General features: G+C 54.5%; 28 non-coding genes across 28 annotated transcripts; 19 read left to right on the plus strand and 9 right to left on the minus strand.

Moving 5' to 3' along the window:
- Positions 1–333: 333 nt before the first annotated feature.
- On the plus strand, positions 334–405 carry TRNAE-CUC (transfer RNA glutamic acid (anticodon CUC)). The gene has a single exon. It is a non-coding gene; the product is annotated as a tRNA-Glu (tRNA).
- Positions 406–1309: 904 nt separating this feature from the next.
- Positions 1310–1392, minus strand: TRNAL-UAA (transfer RNA leucine (anticodon UAA)). Its single transcript has one exon. It is a non-coding gene; the product is annotated as a tRNA-Leu (tRNA).
- Positions 1393–2286: 894 nt separating this feature from the next.
- TRNAE-CUC (transfer RNA glutamic acid (anticodon CUC)) lies at positions 2287–2358 on the plus strand. The gene has a single exon. It is a non-coding gene; the product is annotated as a tRNA-Glu (tRNA).
- Positions 2359–2698: 340 nt separating this feature from the next.
- Positions 2699–2770, plus strand: TRNAE-CUC (transfer RNA glutamic acid (anticodon CUC)). The gene has a single exon. It is a non-coding gene; the product is annotated as a tRNA-Glu (tRNA).
- A 915-nt stretch (positions 2771–3685) lies between these two features.
- On the minus strand, positions 3686–3768 carry TRNAL-UAA (transfer RNA leucine (anticodon UAA)). Its single transcript has one exon. It is a non-coding gene; the product is annotated as a tRNA-Leu (tRNA).
- Positions 3769–4662: 894 nt separating this feature from the next.
- TRNAE-CUC (transfer RNA glutamic acid (anticodon CUC)) lies at positions 4663–4734 on the plus strand. Its single transcript has one exon. It is a non-coding gene; the product is annotated as a tRNA-Glu (tRNA).
- Positions 4735–5074: 340 nt separating this feature from the next.
- On the plus strand, positions 5075–5146 carry TRNAE-CUC (transfer RNA glutamic acid (anticodon CUC)). The gene has a single exon. It is a non-coding gene; the product is annotated as a tRNA-Glu (tRNA).
- Positions 5147–6061: 915 nt separating this feature from the next.
- TRNAL-UAA (transfer RNA leucine (anticodon UAA)) lies at positions 6062–6144 on the minus strand. The gene has a single exon. It is a non-coding gene; the product is annotated as a tRNA-Leu (tRNA).
- Positions 6145–7034: 890 nt separating this feature from the next.
- On the plus strand, positions 7035–7106 carry TRNAE-CUC (transfer RNA glutamic acid (anticodon CUC)). Its single transcript has one exon. It is a non-coding gene; the product is annotated as a tRNA-Glu (tRNA).
- Positions 7107–7446: 340 nt separating this feature from the next.
- On the plus strand, positions 7447–7518 carry TRNAE-CUC (transfer RNA glutamic acid (anticodon CUC)). The gene has a single exon. It is a non-coding gene; the product is annotated as a tRNA-Glu (tRNA).
- A 904-nt stretch (positions 7519–8422) lies between these two features.
- Positions 8423–8505, minus strand: TRNAL-UAA (transfer RNA leucine (anticodon UAA)). The gene has a single exon. It is a non-coding gene; the product is annotated as a tRNA-Leu (tRNA).
- An 894-nt stretch (positions 8506–9399) lies between these two features.
- TRNAE-CUC (transfer RNA glutamic acid (anticodon CUC)) lies at positions 9400–9471 on the plus strand. The gene has a single exon. It is a non-coding gene; the product is annotated as a tRNA-Glu (tRNA).
- A 340-nt stretch (positions 9472–9811) lies between these two features.
- TRNAE-CUC (transfer RNA glutamic acid (anticodon CUC)) lies at positions 9812–9883 on the plus strand. The gene has a single exon. It is a non-coding gene; the product is annotated as a tRNA-Glu (tRNA).
- Positions 9884–10798: 915 nt separating this feature from the next.
- TRNAL-UAA (transfer RNA leucine (anticodon UAA)) lies at positions 10799–10881 on the minus strand. The gene has a single exon. It is a non-coding gene; the product is annotated as a tRNA-Leu (tRNA).
- An 894-nt stretch (positions 10882–11775) lies between these two features.
- Positions 11776–11847, plus strand: TRNAE-CUC (transfer RNA glutamic acid (anticodon CUC)). Its single transcript has one exon. It is a non-coding gene; the product is annotated as a tRNA-Glu (tRNA).
- Positions 11848–12187: 340 nt separating this feature from the next.
- Positions 12188–12259, plus strand: TRNAE-CUC (transfer RNA glutamic acid (anticodon CUC)). The gene has a single exon. It is a non-coding gene; the product is annotated as a tRNA-Glu (tRNA).
- A 904-nt stretch (positions 12260–13163) lies between these two features.
- Positions 13164–13246, minus strand: TRNAL-UAA (transfer RNA leucine (anticodon UAA)). Its single transcript has one exon. It is a non-coding gene; the product is annotated as a tRNA-Leu (tRNA).
- An 894-nt stretch (positions 13247–14140) lies between these two features.
- Positions 14141–14212, plus strand: TRNAE-CUC (transfer RNA glutamic acid (anticodon CUC)). Its single transcript has one exon. It is a non-coding gene; the product is annotated as a tRNA-Glu (tRNA).
- A 340-nt stretch (positions 14213–14552) lies between these two features.
- TRNAE-CUC (transfer RNA glutamic acid (anticodon CUC)) lies at positions 14553–14624 on the plus strand. Its single transcript has one exon. It is a non-coding gene; the product is annotated as a tRNA-Glu (tRNA).
- Positions 14625–15539: 915 nt separating this feature from the next.
- Positions 15540–15622, minus strand: TRNAL-UAA (transfer RNA leucine (anticodon UAA)). Its single transcript has one exon. It is a non-coding gene; the product is annotated as a tRNA-Leu (tRNA).
- An 890-nt stretch (positions 15623–16512) lies between these two features.
- Positions 16513–16584, plus strand: TRNAE-CUC (transfer RNA glutamic acid (anticodon CUC)). The gene has a single exon. It is a non-coding gene; the product is annotated as a tRNA-Glu (tRNA).
- A 340-nt stretch (positions 16585–16924) lies between these two features.
- On the plus strand, positions 16925–16996 carry TRNAE-CUC (transfer RNA glutamic acid (anticodon CUC)). The gene has a single exon. It is a non-coding gene; the product is annotated as a tRNA-Glu (tRNA).
- Positions 16997–17900: 904 nt separating this feature from the next.
- Positions 17901–17983, minus strand: TRNAL-UAA (transfer RNA leucine (anticodon UAA)). The gene has a single exon. It is a non-coding gene; the product is annotated as a tRNA-Leu (tRNA).
- Positions 17984–18877: 894 nt separating this feature from the next.
- TRNAE-CUC (transfer RNA glutamic acid (anticodon CUC)) lies at positions 18878–18949 on the plus strand. Its single transcript has one exon. It is a non-coding gene; the product is annotated as a tRNA-Glu (tRNA).
- A 340-nt stretch (positions 18950–19289) lies between these two features.
- On the plus strand, positions 19290–19361 carry TRNAE-CUC (transfer RNA glutamic acid (anticodon CUC)). The gene has a single exon. It is a non-coding gene; the product is annotated as a tRNA-Glu (tRNA).
- Positions 19362–20276: 915 nt separating this feature from the next.
- On the minus strand, positions 20277–20359 carry TRNAL-UAA (transfer RNA leucine (anticodon UAA)). Its single transcript has one exon. It is a non-coding gene; the product is annotated as a tRNA-Leu (tRNA).
- Positions 20360–21253: 894 nt separating this feature from the next.
- On the plus strand, positions 21254–21325 carry TRNAE-CUC (transfer RNA glutamic acid (anticodon CUC)). The gene has a single exon. It is a non-coding gene; the product is annotated as a tRNA-Glu (tRNA).
- A 340-nt stretch (positions 21326–21665) lies between these two features.
- On the plus strand, positions 21666–21737 carry TRNAE-CUC (transfer RNA glutamic acid (anticodon CUC)). The gene has a single exon. It is a non-coding gene; the product is annotated as a tRNA-Glu (tRNA).
- The last annotated feature ends 226 nt before the right edge of the window (positions 21738–21963 follow it).

Consider the following 21963-nt stretch of genomic DNA (forward strand, 5'->3'; position numbering starts at 1 on the left):
TTTTAACAACTGACATTTTTATTTACAGCAATGCAGTTAACTGGCGACCGGAAATCTTGCTCCCAGATGCAGATTTGCGTGCACAAAATGGAGGAAGTGCCCTCAGCGCGACGCAAAACGTGTTTATGGCAGAGTCCCATTCATTCTCCTGTCGCTGCGGAAAGACTGCCCTTGACGCAAAAAAGGCAGCTTCCTTTTTCACCGCTGGAGAGAACCTATCTGCTCGGCCCTCCCCCTCTCTTCCCAGTCCCCCAATGGACTGGCCTTTGAGGCACCTGCAGGCATTGTGCACTCGGACACCACTGCCCGGCCTTCCCGAGTTGTCCAGCGGTCTCCCTGGTGGTCTAGTGGTTAGGATTCGGCGCTCTCACCGCCGCGGCCCGGGTTCGATTCCCGGTCAGGGAAGAGAGGCTTTTACTGAATGACATTTTTACAGAAATTCAAACAACTGCGTCTCAAAAAATATTTCTTTCAAATGTAGCTTCACTCACAGGCAATAGCGGCGTGGCTCCCCTGGCGGTAACTCCAAGCATCTTTTCAGCATGGTCCCTTACCGGAAGCTGTCGCCGCTAGAAGTGGGCCTGTGCCCCAAAAAGGAAGCTTTCTTTCTTCCAAAGCTGTAGAGAAAATATTAGTCCTGTCGCCCTGCCAAAGCCGAGCTCGCCCACCATCCCTAGCCTCATCAGACCAAGACCTTGCCCGGGACCCTGGGGCAGAGGGCTGCAGAAATGGTTGCGTACCGGTTTGGAGGAGAAAAGCAGGGGAGGGAGGGGTCGTAGCTGCTTGATTTGCATACAGAGCTGTGGTCTGCTGGGAAAGTGCAGCCTTTGGAGCTTGGCAAAGGCTTCGCAAGGGGCCCGAGCATTGCCCTCGCCCCGTTTGTTGACAGGTTCTCCTTCTATGGGCTGAAGGGCCCTGTAGCCTGATTTGAGGTTGGACGCTCTATTATTCACAGGGGTGTACCGGGCCTAGACGGTGACTGGCTGACCCGTCAGGGCATCGCCCGTTTGGAAGCCCGTTTCGGAAGCGGAGGCGGGAATCCCTGCCCAATTTTCTTTTGGGGTGGTAGGGCTGTTGGCGGGGTTGCACAAGCTCTGCCAACTTTGGCGGCTTAAGCTTGGGATGCGAGGGACATGGTACAAAAATGCAAAGGTTTTCCAGGAAAAGAGTCTACGGGCAACGATTCCTTGTTGCTCTTTTCAGGTGAACTCAAGCCTCAGGGCTTTGAGGTAGGGGCACTGCCTACAGACAGCAGGAAAGGGCTTGTGCGAAGCTGCTGCCGCATTTAGGTAAGAAGAGTAAAAACCTGTACCAGGAGTGGGGCTCGAACCCACGCGGACACTTGTCCATTGGATCTTAAGTCCAACGCCTTAACCACTCGGCCATCCTGGTGAGCTGCTGCAAAGGGCTTCGAATTGAATCTTTGCTGTTTCAGCAGCAGGCGAACAAGTGGAAAACCAGCCCAGAGTGCCCCCTGCAGGAGGTTGGATGGAATTGGCTTGCGAGCGGCAAACGTCTCTCACTTAACAGCATTACAATAGCCTCCAGCTGACTGCAAGTACGGTTGCGGAAACCTCCCGGGTGCTGCAGTCGTTTCCCCGGTGGCCTAGTGGTGAGGATTTGGTGCTTTCACTGCCACGGGCCTGGCTTCGAGTCCCCGACCAGAGTGTGTGCTTTGAGTAAAGGTGGTCTAGGGCAGTCCAGAGGCAGGCTGAGCCTCGAAGGCTGGTGCAGGCCTTGGTGTGCGAGCCCGAAAAAAGGGCAGCTCCTATGTCATCCCTTCTTGCCCTCCGGCACTTGCTGTACAAGCAAAGCCCCCTTTGAACTCTGCATGGTAACCCTGCTGTGTCTCGCAGGCAATCATGGCCTGCCGCCTTTTAATAAACGTGCTCTCCCACGAAGCAGTTCTCCTAAGGAGGGTTAGTTGTGAGTGTGCATCTTCAGCGGCAGCCTCTAGGGGGAGCTTCAGCACTGACCCACAAAAGCTCATAGCGAGGAAGGCTGTCCTTTCAGGAGAGCAAGACAGGAATATCAGCGCTTGGAAGTGAAAGCGCAAACGTTCCCAAAGTGATGCTGTCTTCAATCTCTAAGCTCCCCTTTTCGCAGACCATCACAAGTGTTTTTGTTTTCTTTCTTTCTTTCTTTCTTTATTTCTTTATTTATTTATTTATTAGCAGAAACGGCCCCCGAAGACCTGCAGGCACTGGTGCCCATTGTAGCAGAGGCCCTCAGCCTTTGGACTCGGACGCCACCATCTGAGCGACACGCAACGGGGTGCACCCACCGTCCCTGGTGGTCTAGTGGTTAGGATTCGGCGCTCTCACCGCCGCGGCCCGGGTTCGATTCCCGGTCAGGGAAGGAGCTCTTTTAACAACTGACATTTTTATTTACAGCAATGCAGTTAACTGGCAACCGGAAATCTTGCTCCCAGATGCAGATTTGCGTGCACAAAATGGAGGAAGTGCCCTCAGCGCGACGCAAAACGTGTTTATGGCAGAGTCCCATTCATTCTCCTGTCGCTGCGGAAAGACTGCCCTTGACGCAAAAAAGGCAGCTTCCTTTTTCACCGCTGGAGAGAACCTATCTGCTCGGCCCTCCCCCTCTCTTCCCAGTCCCCCAATGGACTGGCCTTTGAGGCACCTGCAGGCATTGTGCACTCGGACACCACTGCCCGGCCTTCCCGAGCTGTCCAGCGGTCTCCCTGGTGGTCTAGTGGTTAGGATTCGGCGCTCTCACCGCCGTGGCCCGGGTTCGATTCCCGGTCAGGGAAGAGAGGCTTTTACTGAATGACATTTTTACAGAAATTCAAACAACTGCGTCTCAAAAAATATTTCTTTCAAATGTAGCTTCACTCACAGGCAATAGCGGCGTGGCTCCCCTGGCGGTAACTCCAAGCATCTTTTCAGCATGGTCCCTTACCGGAAGCTGTCGCCGCTAGAAGTGGGCCTGTGCCCCAAAAAGGAAGCTTTCTTTCTTCCAAAGCTGTAGAGAAAATATTAGTCCTGTCGCCCTGCCAAAGCCGAGCTCGCCCACCATCCCTAGCCTCATCAGACCAAGACCTTGCCCGGGACCCTGGGGCAGAGGGCTGCAGAAATGGTTGCGTACCGGTTTGGAGGAGAAAAGCAGGGGAGGGAGGGGTCGTAGCTGCTTGATTTGCATACAGAGCTGTGGTCTGCTGGGAAAGTGCAGCCTTTGGAGCTTGGCAAAGGCTTCGCAAGGGGCCCGAGCATTGCCCTCGCCCCGTTTGTTGACAGGTTCTCCTTCTATGGGCTGAAGGGCCCTGTAGCCTGATTTGAGGTTGGACGCTCTATTATTCACAGGGGTGTACCGGGCCTAGACGGTGACTGGCTGACCCGTCAGGGCATCGCCCGTTTGGAAGCCCGTTTCGGAAGCCGTGAGGAAGCGGAGGCGGGAATCCCTGCCCAATTTTCTTTTGGGGTGGTAGGGCTGTTGGCGGGGTTGCACAAGCTCTGCCAACTTTGGCGGCTTAAGCTTGGGATGCGAGGGACATGGTACAAAAATGCAAAGGTTTTCCAGGAAAAGAGTCTACGGGCAACGATTCCTTGTTGCTCTTTTCAGGTGAACTCAAGCCTCAGGGCTTTGAGGTAGGGGCACTGCCTACAGACAGCAGGAAAGGGCTTGTGCGAAGCTGCTGCCGCATTTAGATAAGAAGAGTAAAAACCTGTACCAGGAGTGGGGCTCGAACCCACGCGGACACTTGTCCATTGGATCTTAAGTCCAACGCCTTAACCACTCGGCCATCCTGGTGAGCTGCTGCAAAGGGCTTCGAATTGAATCTTTGCTGTTTCAGCAGCAGGCGAACAAGTGGAAAACCAGCCCAGAGTGCCCCCTGCAGGAGGTTGGATGGAATTGGCTTGCGAGCGGCAAACGTCTCTCACTTAACAGCATTACAATAGCCTCCAGCTGACTGCAAGTACGGTTGCGGAAACCTCCCGGGTGCTGCAGTCGTTTCCCCGGTGGCCTAGTGGTGAGGATTTGGTGCTTTCACTGCCACGGGCCTGGCTTCGAGTCCCCGACCAGGGTGTGTGCTTTGAGTAAAGGTGGTCTAGGGCAGTCCAGAGGCAGGCTGAGCCTCGAAGGCTGGTGCAGGCCTTGGTGTGCGAGCCCGAAAAAAGGGCAGCTCCTATGTCATCCCTTCTTGCCCTCCGGCACTTGCTGTACAAGCAAAGCCCCCTTTGAACTCTGCATGGTAACCCTGCTGTGTCTCGCAGGCAATCATGGCCTGCCGCCTTTTAATAAACGTGCTCTCCCACGAAGCAGTTCTCCTAAGGAGGGTTAGTTGTGAGTGTGCATCTTCAGCGGCAGCCTCTAGGGGGAGCTTCAGCACTGACCCACAAAAGCTCATAGCGAGGAAGGCTGTCCTTTCAGGAGAGCAAGACAGGAATATCAGCGCTTGGAAGTGAAAGCGCAAACGTTCCCAAAGTGATGCTGTCTTCAATCTCTAAGCTCCCCTTTTCGCAGACCATCACAAGTGTTTTTGTTTTCTTTCTTTCTTTCTTTCTTTATTTCTTTATTTATTTATTTATTAGCAGAAACGGCCCCCGAAGACCTGCAGGCACTGGTGCCCATTGTAGCAGAGGCCCTCAGCCTTTGGACTCGGACGCCACCATCTGAGCGACACGCAACGGGGTGCACCCACCGTCCCTGGTGGTCTAGTGGTTAGGATTCGGCGCTCTCACCGCCGCGGCCCGGGTTCGATTCCCGGTCAGGGAAGGAGCTCTTTTAACAACTGACATTTTTATTTACAGCAATGCAGTTAACTGGCGACCGGAAATCTTGCTCCCAGATGCAGATTTGCGTGCACAAAATGGAGGAAGTGCCCTCAGCGCGACGCAAAACGTGTTTATGGCAGAGTCCCATTCATTCTCCTGTCGCTGCGGAAAGACTGCCCTTGACGCAAAAAAGGCAGCTTCCTTTTTCACCGCTGGAGAGAACCTATCTGCTCGGCCCTCCCCCTCTCTTCCCAGTCCCCCAATGGACTGGCCTTTGAGGCACCTGCAGGCATTGTGCACTCGGACACCACTGCCCGGCCTTCCCGAGCTGTCCAGCGGTCTCCCTGGTGGTCTAGTGGTTAGGATTCGGCGCTCTCACCGCCGTGGCCCGGGTTCGATTCCCGGTCAGGGAAGAGAGGCTTTTACTGAATGACATTTTTACAGAAATTCAAACAACTGCGTCTCAAAAAATATTTCTTTCAAATGTAGCTTCACTCACAGGCAATAGCGGCGTGGCTCCCCTGGCGGTAACTCCAAGCATCTTTTCAGCATGGTCCCTTACCGGAAGCTGTCGCCGCTAGAAGTGGGCCTGTGCCCCAAAAAGGAAGCTTTCTTTCTTCCAAAGCTGTAGAGAAAATATTAGTCCTGTCGCCCTGCCAAAGCCGAGCTCGCCCACCATCCCTAGCCTCATCAGACCAAGACCTTGCCCGGGACCCTGGGGCAGAGGGCTGCAGAAATGGTTGCGTACCGGTTTGGAGGAGAAAAGCAGGGGAGGGAGGGGTCGTAGCTGCTTGATTTGCATACAGAGCTGTGGTCTGCTGGGAAAGTGCAGCCTTTGGAGCTTGGCAAAGGCTTCGCAAGGGGCCCGAGCATTGCCCTCGCCCCGTTTGTTGACAGGTTCTCCTTCTATGGGCTGAAGGGCCCTGTAGCCTGATTTGAGGTTGGACGCTCTATTATTCACAGGGGTGTACCGGGCCTAGACGGTGACTGGCTGACCCGTCAGGGCATCGCCCGTTTGGAAGCCCGTTTCGGAAGCCGTGAGGAAGCGGAGGCGGGAATCCCTGCCCAATTTTCTTTTGGGGTGGTAGGGCTGTTGGCGGGGTTGCACAAGCTCTGCCAACTTTGGCGGCTTAAGCTTGGGATGCGAGGGACATGGTACAAAAATGCAAAGGTTTTCCAGGAAAAGAGTCTACGGGCAACGATTCCTTGTTGCTCTTTTCAGGTGAACTCAAGCCTCAGGGCTTTGAGGTAGGGGCACTGCCTACAGACAGCAGGAAAGGGCTTGTGCGAAGCTGCTGCCGCATTTAGGTAAGAAGAGTAAAAACCTGTACCAGGAGTGGGGCTCGAACCCACGCGGACACTTGTCCATTGGATCTTAAGTCCAACGCCTTAACCACTCGGCCATCCTGGTGAGCTGCTGCAAAGGGCTTCGAATTGAATCTTTGCTGTTTCAGCAGCAGGCGAACAAGTGGAAAACCAGCCCAGAGTGCCCCCTGCAGGAGGTTGGATGGAATTGGCTTGCGAGCGGCAAACGTCTCTCACTTAACAGCATTACAATAGCCTCCAGCTGACTGCAAGTACGGTTGCGGAAACCTCCCGGGTGCTGCAGTCGTTTCCCCGGTGGCCTAGTGGTGAGGATTTGGTGCTTTCACTGCCACGGGCCTGGCTTCGAGTCCCCGACCAGAGTGTGTGCTTTGAGTAAAGGTGGTCTAGGGCAGTCCAGAGGCAGGCTGAGCCTCGAAGGCTGGTGCAGGCCTTGGTGTGCGAGCCCGAAAAAAGGGCAGCTCCTATGTCATCCCTTCTTGCCCTCCGGCACTTGCTGTACAAGCAAAGCCCCCTTTGAACTCTGCATGGTAACCCTGCTGTGTCTCGCAGGCAATCATGGCCTGCCGCCTTTTAATAAACGTGCTCTCCCACGAAGCAGTTCTCCTAAGGAGGGTTAGTTGTGAGTGTGCATCTTCAGCGGCATCCTCTAGGGGGAGCTTCAGCACTGACCCACAAAAGCTCATAGCGAGGAAGGCTGTCCTTTCAGGAGAGCAAGACAGGAATATCAGCGCTTGGAAGTGAAAGCGCAAACGTTCCCAAAGTGATGCTGTCTTCAATCTCTAAGCTCCCCTTTTCGCAGACCATCACAAGTGTTTTTGTTTTCTTTCTTTCTTTCTTTCTTTCTTTATTTCTTTATTTATTAGCAGAAACGGCCCCCGAAGACCTGCAGGCACTGGTGCCCATTGTAGCAGAGGCCCTCAGCCTTTGGACTCGGACGCCACCATCTGAGCGACACGCAACGGGGTGCACCCACCGTCCCTGGTGGTCTAGTGGTTAGGATTCGGCGCTCTCACCGCCGCGGCCTGGGTTCGATTCCCGGTCAGGGAAGGAGCGCTTTTAACAACTGACATTTTTATTTACAGCAATGCAGTTAACTGGCGACCGGAAATCTTGCTCCCAGATGCAGATTTGCGTGCACAAAATGGAGGAAGTGCCCTCAGCGCGACGCAAAACGTGTTTATGGCAGAGTCCCATTCATTCTCCTGTCGCTGCGGAAAGACTGCCCTTGACGCAAAAAAGGCAGCTTCCTTTTTCACCGCTGGAGAGAACCTATCTGCTCGGCCCTCCCCCTCTCTTCCCAGTCCCCCAATGGACTGGCCTTTGAGGCACCTGCAGGCATTGTGCACTCGGACACCACTGCCCGGCCTTCCCGAGTTGTCCAGCGGTCTCCCTGGTGGTCTAGTGGTTAGGATTCGGCGCTCTCACCGCCGCGGCCCGGGTTCGATTCCCGGTCAGGGAAGAGAGGCTTTTACTGAATGACATTTTTACAGAAATTCAAACAACTGCGTCTCAAAAAATATTTCTTTCAAATGTAGCTTCACTCACAGGCAATAGCGGCGTGGCTCCCCTGGCGGTAACTCCAAGCATCTTTTCAGCATGGTCCCTTACCGGAAGCTGTCGCCGCTAGAAGTGGGCCTGTGCCCCAAAAAGGAAGCTTTCTTTCTTCCAAAGCTGTAGAGAAAATATTAGTCCTGTCGCCCTGCCAAAGCCGAGCTCGCCCACCATCCCTAGCCTCATCAGACCAAGACCTTGCCCGGGACCCTGGGGCAGAGGGCTGCAGAAATGGTTGCGTACCGGTTTGGAGGAGAAAAGCAGGGGAGGGAGGGGTCGTAGCTGCTTGATTTGCATACAGAGCTGTGGTCTGCTGGGAAAGTGCAGCCTTTGGAGCTTGGCAAAGGCTTCGCAAGGGGCCCGAGCATTGCCCTCGCCCCGTTTGTTGACAGGTTCTCCTTCTATGGGCTGAAGGGCCCTGTAGCCTGATTTGAGGTTGGACGCTCTATTATTCACAGGGGTGTACCGGGCCTAGACGGTGACTGGCTGACCCGTCAGGGCATCGCCCGTTTGGAAGCCCGTTTCGGAAGCGGAGGCGGGAATCCCTGCCCAATTTTCTTTTGGGGTGGTAGGGCTGTTGGCGGGGTTGCACAAGCTCTGCCAACTTTGGCGGCTTAAGCTTGGGATGCGAGGGACATGGTACAAAAATGCAAAGGTTTTCCAGGAAAAGAGTCTACGGGCAACGATTCCTTGTTGCTCTTTTCAGGTGAACTCAAGCCTCAGGGCTTTGAGGTAGGGGCACTGCCTACAGACAGCAGGAAAGGGCTTGTGCGAAGCTGCTGCCGCATTTAGGTAAGAAGAGTAAAAACCTGTACCAGGAGTGGGGCTCGAACCCACACGGACACTTGTCCATTGGATCTTAAGTCCAACGCCTTAACCACTCGGCCATCCTGGTGAGCTGCTGCAAAGGGCTTCGAATTGAATCTTTGCTGTTTCAGCAGCAGGCGAACAAGTGGAAAACCAGCCCAGAGTGCCCCCTGCAGGAGGTTGGATGGAATTGGCTTGCGAGCGGCAAACGTCTCTCACTTAACAGCATTACAATAGCCTCCAGCTGACTGCAAGTACGGTTGCGGAAACCTCCCGGGTGCTGCAGTCGTTTCCCCGGTGGCCTAGTGGTGAGGATTTGGTGCTTTCACTGCCACGGGCCTGGCTTCGAGTCCCCGACCAGAGTGTGTGCTTTGAGTAAAGGTGGTCTAGGGCAGTCCAGAGGCAGGCTGAGCCTCGAAGGCTGGTGCAGGCCTTGGTGTGCGAGCCCGAAAAAAGGGCAGCTCCTATGTCATCCCTTCTTGCCCTCCGGCACTTGCTGTACAAGCAAAGCCCCCTTTGAACTCTGCATGGTAACCCTGCTGTGTCTCGCAGGCAATCATGGCCTGCCGCCTTTTAATAAACGTGCTCTCCCACGAAGCAGTTCTCCTAAGGAGGGTTAGTTGTGAGTGTGCATCTTCAGCGGCAGCCTCTAGGGGGAGCTTCAGCACTGACCCACAAAAGCTCATAGCGAGGAAGGCTGTCCTTTCAGGAGAGCAAGACAGGAATATCAGCGCTTGGAAGTGAAAGCGCAAACGTTCCCAAAGTGATGCTGTCTTCAATCTCTAAGCTCCCCTTTTCGCAGACCATCACAAGTGTTTTTGTTTTCTTTCTTTCTTTCTTTCTTTATTTCTTTATTTATTTATTTATTAGCAGAAACGGCCCCCGAAGACCTGCAGGCACTGGTGCCCATTGTAGCAGAGGCCCTCAGCCTTTGGACTCGGACGCCACCATCTGAGCGACACGCAACGGGGTGCACCCACCGTCCCTGGTGGTCTAGTGGTTAGGATTCGGCGCTCTCACCGCCGCGGCCCGGGTTCGATTCCCGGTCAGGGAAGGAGCTCTTTTAACAACTGACATTTTTATTTACAGCAATGCAGTTAACTGGCAACCGGAAATCTTGCTCCCAGATGCAGATTTGCGTGCACAAAATGGAGGAAGTGCCCTCAGCGCGACGCAAAACGTGTTTATGGCAGAGTCCCATTCATTCTCCTGTCGCTGCGGAAAGACTGCCCTTGACGCAAAAAAGGCAGCTTCCTTTTTCACCGCTGGAGAGAACCTATCTGCTCGGCCCTCCCCCTCTCTTCCCAGTCCCCCAATGGACTGGCCTTTGAGGCACCTGCAGGCATTGTGCACTCGGACACCACTGCCCGGCCTTCCCGAGCTGTCCAGCGGTCTCCCTGGTGGTCTAGTGGTTAGGATTCGGCGCTCTCACCGCCGTGGCCCGGGTTCGATTCCCGGTCAGGGAAGAGAGGCTTTTACTGAATGACATTTTTACAGAAATTCAAACAACTGCGTCTCAAAAAATATTTCTTTCAAATGTAGCTTCACTCACAGGCAATAGCGGCGTGGCTCCCCTGGCGGTAACTCCAAGCATCTTTTCAGCATGGTCCCTTACCGGAAGCTGTCGCCGCTAGAAGTGGGCCTGTGCCCCAAAAAGGAAGCTTTCTTTCTTCCAAAGCTGTAGAGAAAATATTAGTCCTGTCGCCCTGCCAAAGCCGAGCTCGCCCACCATCCCTAGCCTCATCAGACCAAGACCTTGCCCGGGACCCTGGGGCAGAGGGCTGCAGAAATGGTTGCGTACCGGTTTGGAGGAGAAAAGCAGGGGAGGGAGGGGTCGTAGCTGCTTGATTTGCATACAGAGCTGTGGTCTGCTGGGAAAGTGCAGCCTTTGGAGCTTGGCAAAGGCTTCGCAAGGGGCCCGAGCATTGCCCTCGCCCCGTTTGTTGACAGGTTCTCCTTCTATGGGCTGAAGGGCCCTGTAGCCTGATTTGAGGTTGGACGCTCTATTATTCACAGGGGTGTACCGGGCCTAGACGGTGACTGGCTGACCCGTCAGGGCATCGCCCGTTTGGAAGCCCGTTTCGGAAGCCGTGAGGAAGCGGAGGCGGGAATCCCTGCCCAATTTTCTTTTGGGGTGGTAGGGCTGTTGGCGGGGTTGCACAAGCTCTGCCAACTTTGGCGGCTTAAGCTTGGGATGCGAGGGACATGGTACAAAAATGCAAAGGTTTTCCAGGAAAAGAGTCTACGGGCAACGATTCCTTGTTGCTCTTTTCAGGTGAACTCAAGCCTCAGGGCTTTGAGGTAGGGGCACTGCCTACAGACAGCAGGAAAGGGCTTGTGCGAAGCTGCTGCCGCATTTAGATAAGAAGAGTAAAAACCTGTACCAGGAGTGGGGCTCGAACCCACGCGGACACTTGTCCATTGGATCTTAAGTCCAACGCCTTAACCACTCGGCCATCCTGGTGAGCTGCTGCAAAGGGCTTCGAATTGAATCTTTGCTGTTTCAGCAGCAGGCGAACAAGTGGAAAACCAGCCCAGAGTGCCCCCTGCAGGAGGTTGGATGGAATTGGCTTGCGAGCGGCAAACGTCTCTCACTTAACAGCATTACAATAGCCTCCAGCTGACTGCAAGTACGGTTGCGGAAACCTCCCGGGTGCTGCAGTCGTTTCCCCGGTGGCCTAGTGGTGAGGATTTGGTGCTTTCACTGCCACGGGCCTGGCTTCGAGTCCCCGACCAGGGTGTGTGCTTTGAGTAAAGGTGGTCTAGGGCAGTCCAGAGGCAGGCTGAGCCTCGAAGGCTGGTGCAGGCCTTGGTGTGCGAGCCCGAAAAAAGGGCAGCTCCTATGTCATCCCTTCTTGCCCTCCGGCACTTGCTGTACAAGCAAAGCCCCCTTTGAACTCTGCATGGTAACCCTGCTGTGTCTCGCAGGCAATCATGGCCTGCCGCCTTTTAATAAACGTGCTCTCCCACGAAGCAGTTCTCCTAAGGAGGGTTAGTTGTGAGTGTGCATCTTCAGCGGCAGCCTCTAGGGGGAGCTTCAGCACTGACCCACAAAAGCTCATAGCGAGGAAGGCTGTCCTTTCAGGAGAGCAAGACAGGAATATCAGCGCTTGGAAGTGAAAGCGCAAACGTTCCCAAAGTGATGCTGTCTTCAATCTCTAAGCTCCCCTTTTCGCAGACCATCACAAGTGTTTTTGTTTTCTTTCTTTCTTTCTTTCTTTATTTCTTTATTTATTTATTTATTAGCAGAAACGGCCCCCGAAGACCTGCAGGCACTGGTGCCCATTGTAGCAGAGGCCCTCAGCCTTTGGACTCGGACGCCACCATCTGAGCGACACGCAACGGGGTGCACCCACCGTCCCTGGTGGTCTAGTGGTTAGGATTCGGCGCTCTCACCGCCGCGGCCCGGGTTTGATTCCCGGTCAGGGAAGGAGCTCTTTTAACAACTGACATTTTTATTTACAGCAATGCAGTTAACTGGCGACCGGAAATCTTGCTCCCAGATGCAGATTTGCGTGCACTAAATGGAGGAAGTGCCCTCAGCGCGACGCAAAACGTGTTTATGGCAGAGTCCCATTCATTCTCCTGTCGCTGCGGAAAGACTGCCCTTGACGCAAAAAAGGCAGCTTCCTTTTTCACCGCTGGAGAGAACCTATCTGCTCGGCCCTCCCCCTCTCTTCCCAGTCCCCCAATGGACTGGCCTTTGAGGCACCTGCAGGCATTGTGCACTCGGACACCACTGCCCGGCCTTCCCGAGCTGTCCAGCGGTCTCCCTGGTGGTCTAGTGGTTAGGATTCGGCGCTCTCACCGCCGCGGCCCGGGTTCGATTCCCGGTCAGGGAAGAGAGGCTTTTACTGAATGACATTTTTACAGAAATTCAAACAACTGCGTCTCAAAAAATATTTCTTTCAAATGTAGCTTCACTCACAGGCAATAGCGGCGTGGCTCCCCTGGCGGTAACTCCAAGCATCTTTTCAGCATGGTCCCTTACCGGAAGCTGTCGCCGCTAGAAGTGGGCCTGTGCCCCAAAAAGGAAGCTTTCTTTCTTCCAAAGCTGTAGAGAAAATATTAGTCCTGTCGCCCTGCCAAAGCCGAGCTCGCCCACCATCCCTAGCCTCATCAGACCAAGACCTTGCCCGGGACCCTGGGGCAGAGGGCTGCAGAAATGGTTGCGTACCGGTTTGGAGGAGAAAAGCAGGGGAGGGAGGGGTCGTAGCTGCTTGATTTGCATACAGAGCTGTGGTCTGCTGGGAAAGTGCAGCCTTTGGAGCTTGGCAAAGGCTTCGCAAGGGGCCCGAGCATTGCCCTCGCCCCGTTTGTTGACAGGTTCTCCTTCTATGGGCTGAAGGGCCCTGTAGCCTGATTTGAGGTTGGACGCTCTATTATTCACAGGGGTGTACCGGGCCTAGACGGTGACTGGCTGACCCGTCAGGGCATCGCCCGTTTGGAAGCCCGTTTCGGAAGCGGAGGCGGGAATCCCTGCCCAATTTTCTTTTGGGGTGGTAGGGCTGTTGGCGGGGTTGCACAAGCTCTGCCAACTTTGGCGGCTTAAGCTTGGGATGCGAGGGACATGGTACAAAAATGCAAAGGTTTTCCAGGAAAAGAGTCTACGGGCAACGATTCCTTGTTGCTCTTTTCAGGTGAACTCAAGCCTCAGGGCTTTGAGGTAGGGGCACTGCCTACAGACAGCAGGAAAGGGCTTGTGCGAAGCTGCTGCCGCATTTAGGTAAGAAGAGTAAAAACCTGTACCAGGAGTGGGGCTCGAACCCACGCGGACACTTGTCCATTGGATCTTAAGTCCAACGCCTTAACCACTCGGCCATCCTGGTGAGCTGCTGCAAAGGGCTTCGAATTGAATCTTTGCTGTTTCAGCAGCAGGCGAACAAGTGGAAAACCAGCCCAGAGTGCCCCCTGCAGGAGGTTGGATGGAATTGGCTTGCGAGCGGCAAACGTCTCTCACTTAACAGCATTACAATAGCCTCCAGCTGACTGCAAGTACGGTTGCGGAAACCTCCCGGGTGCTGCAGTCGTTTCCCCGGTGGCCTAGTGGTGAGGATTTGGTGCTTTCACTGCCACGGGCCTGGCTTCGAGTCCCCGACCAGAGTGTGTGCTTTGAGTAAAGGTGGTCTAGGGCAGTCCAGAGGCAGGCTGAGCCTCGAAGGCTGGTGCAGGCCTTGGTGTGCGAGCCCGAAAAAAGGGCAGCTCCTATGTCATCCCTTCTTGCCCTCCGGCACTTGCTGTACAAGCAAAGCCCCCTTTGAACTCTGCATGGTAACCCTGCTGTGTCTCGCAGGCAATCATGGCCTGCCGCCTTTTAATAAACGTGCTCTCCCACGAAGCAGTTCTCCTAAGGAGGGTTAGTTGTGAGTGTGCATCTTCAGCGGCAGCCTCTAGGGGGAGCTTCAGCACTGACCCACAAAAGCTCATAGCGAGGAAGGCTGTCCTTTCAGGAGAGCAAGACAGGAATATCAGCGCTTGGAAGTGAAAGCGCAAACGTTCCCAAAGTGATGCTGTCTTCAATCTCTAAGCTCCCCTTTTCGCAGACCATCACAAGTGTTTTTGTTTTCTTTCTTTCTTTCTTTCTTTATTTCTTTATTTATTTATTTATTAGCAGAAACGGCCCCCGAAGACCTGCAGGCACTGGTGCCCATTGTAGCAGAGGCCCTCAGCCTTTGGACTCGGACGCCACCATCTGAGCGACACGCAACGGGGTGCACCCACCGTCCCTGGTGGTCTAGTGGTTAGGATTCGGCGCTCTCACCGCCGCGGCCCGGGTTCGATTCCCGGTCAGGGAAGGAGCTCTTTTAACAACTGACATTTTTATTTACAGCAATGCAGTTAACTGGCGACCGGAAATCTTGCTCCCAGATGCAGATTTGCGTGCACAAAATGGAGGAAGTGCCCTCAGCGCGACGCAAAACGTGTTTATGGCAGAGTCCCATTCATTCTCCTGTCGCTGCGGAAAGACTGCCCTTGACGCAAAAAAGGCAGCTTCCTTTTTCACCGCTGGAGAGAACCTATCTGCTCGGCCCTCCCCCTCTCTTCCCAGTCCCCCAATGGACTGGCCTTTGAGGCACCTGCAGGCATTGTGCACTCGGACACCACTGCCCGGCCTTCCCGAGCTGTCCAGCGGTCTCCCTGGTGGTCTAGTGGTTAGGATTCGGCGCTCTCACCGCCGTGGCCCGGGTTCGATTCCCGGTCAGGGAAGAGAGGCTTTTACTGAATGACATTTTTACAGAAATTCAAACAACTGCGTCTCAAAAAATATTTCTTTCAAATGTAGCTTCACTCACAGGCAATAGCGGCGTGGCTCCCCTGGCGGTAACTCCAAGCATCTTTTCAGCATGGTCCCTTACCGGAAGCTGTCGCCGCTAGAAGTGGGCCTGTGCCCCAAAAAGGAAGCTTTCTTTCTTCCAAAGCTGTAGAGAAAATATTAGTCCTGTCGCCCTGCCAAAGCCGAGCTCGCCCACCATCCCTAGCCTCATCAGACCAAGACCTTGCCCGGGACCCTGGGGCAGAGGGCTGCAGAAATGGTTGCGTACCGGTTTGGAGGAGAAAAGCAGGGGAGGGAGGGGTCGTAGCTGCTTGATTTGCATACAGAGCTGTGGTCTGCTGGGAAAGTGCAGCCTTTGGAGCTTGGCAAAGGCTTCGCAAGGGGCCCGAGCATTGCCCTCGCCCCGTTTGTTGACAGGTTCTCCTTCTATGGGCTGAAGGGCCCTGTAGCCTGATTTGAGGTTGGACGCTCTATTATTCACAGGGGTGTACCGGGCCTAGACGGTGACTGGCTGACCCGTCAGGGCATCGCCCGTTTGGAAGCCCGTTTCGGAAGCCGTGAGGAAGCGGAGGCGGGAATCCCTGCCCAATTTTCTTTTGGGGTGGTAGGGCTGTTGGCGGGGTTGCACAAGCTCTGCCAACTTTGGCGGCTTAAGCTTGGGATGCGAGGGACATGGTACAAAAATGCAAAGGTTTTCCAGGAAAAGAGTCTACGGGCAACGATTCCTTGTTGCTCTTTTCAGGTGAACTCAAGCCTCAGGGCTTTGAGGTAGGGGCACTGCCTACAGACAGCAGGAAAGGGCTTGTGCGAAGCTGCTGCCGCATTTAGGTAAGAAGAGTAAAAACCTGTACCAGGAGTGGGGCTCGAACCCACGCGGACACTTGTCCATTGGATCTTAAGTCCAACGCCTTAACCACTCGGCCATCCTGGTGAGCTGCTGCAAAGGGCTTCGAATTGAATCTTTGCTGTTTCAGCAGCAGGCGAACAAGTGGAAAACCAGCCCAGAGTGCCCCCTGCAGGAGGTTGGATGGAATTGGCTTGCGAGCGGCAAACGTCTCTCACTTAACAGCATTACAATAGCCTCCAGCTGACTGCAAGTACGGTTGCGGAAACCTCCCGGGTGCTGCAGTCGTTTCCCCGGTGGCCTAGTGGTGAGGATTTGGTGCTTTCACTGCCACGGGCCTGGCTTCGAGTCCCCGACCAGAGTGTGTGCTTTGAGTAAAGGTGGTCTAGGGCAGTCCAGAGGCAGGCTGAGCCTCGAAGGCTGGTGCAGGCCTTGGTGTGCGAGCCCGAAAAAAGGGCAGCTCCTATGTCATCCCTTCTTGCCCTCCGGCACTTGCTGTACAAGCAAAGCCCCCTTTGAACTCTGCATGGTAACCCTGCTGTGTCTCGCAGGCAATCATGGCCTGCCGCCTTTTAATAAACGTGCTCTCCCACGAAGCAGTTCTCCTAAGGAGGGTTAGTTGTGAGTGTGCATCTTCAGCGGCAGCCTCTAGGGGGAGCTTCAGCACTGACCCACAAAAGCTCATAGCGAGGAAGGCTGTCCTTTCAGGAGAGCAAGACAGGAATATCAGCGCTTGGAAGTGAAAGCGCAAACGTTCCCAAAGTGATGCTGTCTTCAATCTCTAAGCTCCCCTTTTCGCAGACCATCACAAGTGTTTTTGTTTTCTTTCTTTCTTTCTTTCTTTCTTTATTTCTTTATTTATTAGCAGAAACGGCCCCCGAAGACCTGCAGGCACTGGTGCCCATTGTAGCAGAGGCCCTCAGCCTTTGGACTCGGACGCCACCATCTGAGCGACACGCAACGGGGTGCACCCACCGTCCCTGGTGGTCTAGTGGTTAGGATTCGGCGCTCTCACCGCCGCGGCCTGGGTTCGATTCCCGGTCAGGGAAGGAGCGCTTTTAACAACTGACATTTTTATTTACAGCAATGCAGTTAACTGGCGACCGGAAATCTTGCTCCCAGATGCAGATTTGCGTGCACAAAATGGAGGAAGTGCCCTCAGCGCGACGCAAAACGTGTTTATGGCAGAGTCCCATTCATTCTCCTGTCGCTGCGGAAAGACTGCCCTTGACGCAAAAAAGGCAGCTTCCTTTTTCACCGCTGGAGAGAACCTATCTGCTCGGCCCTCCCCCTCTCTTCCCAGTCCCCCAATGGACTGGCCTTTGAGGCACCTGCAGGCATTGTGCACTCGGACACCACTGCCCGGCCTTCCCGAGTTGTCCAGCGGTCTCCCTGGTGGTCTAGTGGTTAGGATTCGGCGCTCTCACCGCCGCGGCCCGGGTTCGATTCCCGGTCAGGGAAGAGAGGCTTTTACTGAATGACATTTTTACAGAAATTCAAACAACTGCGTCTCAAAAAATATTTCTTTCAAATGTAGCTTCACTCACAGGCAATAGCGGCGTGGCTCCCCTGGCGGTAACTCCAAGCATCTTTTCAGCATGGTCCCTTACCGGAAGCTGTCGCCGCTAGAAGTGGGCCTGTGCCCCAAAAAGGAAGCTTTCTTTCTTCCAAAGCTGTAGAGAAAATATTAGTCCTGTCGCCCTGCCAAAGCCGAGCTCGCCCACCATCCCTAGCCTCATCAGACCAAGACCTTGCCCGGGACCCTGGGGCAGAGGGCTGCAGAAATGGTTGCGTACCGGTTTGGAGGAGAAAAGCAGGGGAGGGAGGGGTCGTAGCTGCTTGATTTGCATACAGAGCTGTGGTCTGCTGGGAAAGTGCAGCCTTTGGAGCTTGGCAAAGGCTTCGCAAGGGGCCCGAGCATTGCCCTCGCCCCGTTTGTTGACAGGTTCTCCTTCTATGGGCTGAAGGGCCCTGTAGCCTGATTTGAGGTTGGACGCTCTATTATTCACAGGGGTGTACCGGGCCTAGACGGTGACTGGCTGACCCGTCAGGGCATCGCCCGTTTGGAAGCCCGTTTCGGAAGCGGAGGCGGGAATCCCTGCCCAATTTTCTTTTGGGGTGGTAGGGCTGTTGGCGGGGTTGCACAAGCTCTGCCAACTTTGGCGGCTTAAGCTTGGGATGCGAGGGACATGGTACAAAAATGCAAAGGTTTTCCAGGAAAAGAGTCTACGGGCAACGATTCCTTGTTGCTCTTTTCAGGTGAACTCAAGCCTCAGGGCTTTGAGGTAGGGGCACTGCCTACAGACAGCAGGAAAGGGCTTGTGCGAAGCTGCTGCCGCATTTAGGTAAGAAGAGTAAAAACCTGTACCAGGAGTGGGGCTCGAACCCACGCGGACACTTGTCCATTGGATCTTAAGTCCAACGCCTTAACCACTCGGCCATCCTGGTGAGCTGCTGCAAAGGGCTTCGAATTGAATCTTTGCTGTTTCAGCAGCAGGCGAACAAGTGGAAAACCAGCCCAGAGTGCCCCCTGCAGGAGGTTGGATGGAATTGGCTTGCGAGCGGCAAACGTCTCTCACTTAACAGCATTACAATAGCCTCCAGCTGACTGCAAGTACGGTTGCGGAAACCTCCCGGGTGCTGCAGTCGTTTCCCCGGTGGCCTAGTGGTGAGGATTTGGTGCTTTCACTGCCACGGGCCTGGCTTCGAGTCCCCGACCAGAGTGTGTGCTTTGAGTAAAGGTGGTCTAGGGCAGTCCAGAGGCAGGCTGAGCCTCGAAGGCTGGTGCAGGCCTTGGTGTGCGAGCCCGAAAAAAGGGCAGCTCCTATGTCATCCCTTCTTGCCCTCCGGCACTTGCTGTACAAGCAAAGCCCCCTTTGAACTCTGCATGGTAACCCTGCTGTGTCTCGCAGGCAATCATGGCCTGCCGCCTTTTAATAAACGTGCTCTCCCACGAAGCAGTTCTCCTAAGGAGGGTTAGTTGTGAGTGTGCATCTTCAGCGGCAGCCTCTAGGGGGAGCTTCAGCACTGACCCACAAAAGCTCATAGCGAGGAAGGCTGTCCTTTCAGGAGAGCAAGACAGGAATATCAGCGCTTGGAAGTGAAAGCGCAAACGTTCCCAAAGTGATGCTGTCTTCAATCTCTAAGCTCCCCTTTTCGCAGACCATCACAAGTGTTTTTGTTTTCTTTCTTTCTTTCTTTCTTTATTTCTTTATTTATTTATTTATTAGCAGAAACGGCCCCCGAAGACCTGCAGGCACTGGTGCCCATTGTAGCAGAGGCCCTCAGCCTTTGGACTCGGACGCCACCATCTGAGCGACACGCAACGGGGTGCACCCACCGTCCCTGGTGGTCTAGTGGTTAGGATTCGGCGCTCTCACCGCCGCGGCCCGGGTTCGATTCCCGGTCAGGGAAGGAGCTCTTTTAACAACTGACATTTTTATTTACAGCAATGCAGTTAACTGGCAACCGGAAATCTTGCTCCCAGATGCAGATTTGCGTGCACAAAATGGAGGAAGTGCCCTCAGCGCGACGCAAAACGTGTTTATGGCAGAGTCCCATTCATTCTCCTGTCGCTGCGGAAAGACTGCCCTTGACGCAAAAAAGGCAGCTTCCTTTTTCACCGCTGGAGAGAACCTATCTGCTCGGCCCTCCCCCTCTCTTCCCAGTCCCCCAATGGACTGGCCTTTGAGGCACCTGCAGGCATTGTGCACTCGGACACCACTGCCCGGCCTTCCCGAGCTGTCCAGCGGTCTCCCTGGTGGTCTAGTGGTTAGGATTCGGCGCTCTCACCGCCGTGGCCCGGGTTCGATTCCCGGTCAGGGAAGAGAGGCTTTTACTGAATGACATTTTTACAGAAATTCAAACAACTGCGTCTCAAAAAATATTTCTTTCAAATGTAGCTTCACTCACAGGCAATAGCGGCGTGGCTCCCCTGGCGGTAACTCCAAGCATCTTTTCAGCATGGTCCCTTACCGGAAGCTGTCGCCGCTAGAAGTGGGCCTGTGCCCCAAAAAGGAAGCTTTCTTTCTTCCAAAGCTGTAGAGAAAATATTAGTCCTGTCGCCCTGCCAAAGCCGAGCTCGCCCACCATCCCTAGCCTCATCAGACCAAGACCTTGCCCGGGACCCTGGGGCAGAGGGCTGCAGAAATGGTTGCGTACCGGTTTGGAGGAGAAAAGCAGGGGAGGGAGGGGTCGTAGCTGCTTGATTTGCATACAGAGCTGTGGTCTGCTGGGAAAGTGCAGCCTTTGGAGCTTGGCAAAGGCTTCGCAAGGGGCCCGAGCATTGCCCTCGCCCCGTTTGTTGACAGGTTCTCCTTCTATGGGCTGAAGGGCCCTGTAGCCTGATTTGAGGTTGGACGCTCTATTATTCACAGGGGTGTACCGGGCCTAGACGGTGACTGGCTGACCCGTCAGGGCATCGCCCGTTTGGAAGCCCGTTTCGGAAGCCGTGAGGAAGCGGAGGCGGGAATCCCTGCCCAATTTTCTTTTGGGGTGGTAGGGCTGTTGGCGGGGTTGCACAAGCTCTGCCAACTTTGGCGGCTTAAGCTTGGGATGCGAGGGACATGGTACAAAAATGCAAAGGTTTTCCAGGAAAAGAGTCTACGGGCAACGATTCCTTGTTGCTCTTTTCAGGTGAACTCAAGCCTCAGGGCTTTGAGGTAGGGGCACTGCCTACAGACAGCAGGAAAGGGCTTGTGCGAAGCTGCTGCCGCATTTAGATAAGAAGAGTAAAAACCTGTACCAGGAGTGGGGCTCGAACCCACGCGGACACTTGTCCATTGGATCTTAAGTCCAACGCCTTAACCACTCGGCCATCCTGGTGAGCTGCTGCAAAGGGCTTCGAATTGAATCTTTGCTGTTTCAGCAGCAGGCGAACAAGTGGAAAACCAGCCCAGAGTGCCCCCTGCAGGAGGTTGGATGGAATTGGCTTGCGAGCGGCAAACGTCTCTCACTTAACAGCATTACAATAGCCTCCAGCTGACTGCAAGTACGGTTGCGGAAACCTCCCGGGTGCTGCAGTCGTTTCCCCGGTGGCCTAGTGGTGAGGATTTGGTGCTTTCACTGCCACGGGCCTGGCTTCGAGTCCCCGACCAGGGTGTGTGCTTTGAGTAAAGGTGGTCTAGGGCAGTCCAGAGGCAGGCTGAGCCTCGAAGGCTGGTGCAGGCCTTGGTGTGCGAGCCCGAAAAAAGGGCAGCTCCTATGTCATCCCTTCTTGCCCTCCGGCACTTGCTGTACAAGCAAAGCCCCCTTTGAACTCTGCATGGTAACCCTGCTGTGTCTCGCAGGCAATCATGGCCTGCCGCCTTTTAATAAACGTGCTCTCCCACGAAGCAGTTCTCCTAAGGAGGGTTAGTTGTGAGTGTGCATCTTCAGCGGCAGCCTCTAGGGGGAGCTTCAGCACTGACCCACAAAAGCTCATAGCGAGGAAGGCTGTCCTTTCAGGAGAGCAAGACAGGAATATCAGCGCTTGGAAGTGAAAGCGCAAACGTTCCCAAAGTGATGCTGTCTTCAATCTCTAAGCTCCCCTTTTCGCAGACCATCACAAGTGTTTTTGTTTTCTTTCTTTCTTTCTTTCTTTATTTCTTTATTTATTTATTTATTAGCAGAAACGGCCCCCGAAGACCTGCAGGCACTGGTGCCCATTGTAGCAGAGGCCCTCAGCCTTTGGACTCGGACGCCACCATCTGAGCGACACGCAACGGGGTGCACCCACCGTCCCTGGTGGTCTAGTGGTTAGGATTCGGCGCTCTCACCGCCGCGGCCCGGGTTCGATTCCCGGTCAGGGAAGGAGCTCTTTTAACAACTGACATTTTTATTTACAGCAATGCAGTTAACTGGCGACCGGAAATCTTGCTCCCAGATGCAGATTTGCGTGCACTAAATGGAGGAAGTGCCCTCAGCGCGACGCAAAACGTGTTTATGGCAGAGTCCCATTCATTCTCCTGTCGCTGCGGAAAGACTGCCCTTGACGCAAAAAAGGCAGCTTCCTTTTTCACCGCTGGAGAGAACCTATCTGCTCGGCCCTCCCCCTCTCTTCCCAGTCCCCCAATGGACTGGCCTTTGAGGCACCTGCAGGCATTGTGCACTCGGACACCACTGCCCGGCCTTCCCGAGCTGTCCAGCGGTCTCCCTGGTGGTCTAGTGGTTAGGATTCGGCGCTCTCACCGCCGCGGCCCGGGTTCGATTCCCGGTCAGGGAAGAGAGGCTTTTACTGAATGACATTTTTACAGAAATTCAAACAACTGCGTCTCAAAAAATATTTCTTTCAAATGTAGCTTCACTCACAGGCAATAGCGGCGTGGCTCCCCTGGCGGTAACTCCAAGCATCTTTTCAGCATGGTCCCTTACCGGAAGCTGTCGCCGCTAGAAGTGGGCCTGTGCCCCAAAAAGGAAGCTTTCTTTCTTCCAAAGCTGTAGAGAAAATA

This window comes from Ambystoma mexicanum, chromosome 5p, assembly GCF_040938575.1.
Source record: "Ambystoma mexicanum isolate Mex_15411 chromosome 5p, UKY_AmexF1_1, whole genome shotgun sequence".
NCBI lineage: Eukaryota > Metazoa > Chordata > Amphibia > Caudata > Ambystomatidae > Ambystoma > Ambystoma mexicanum.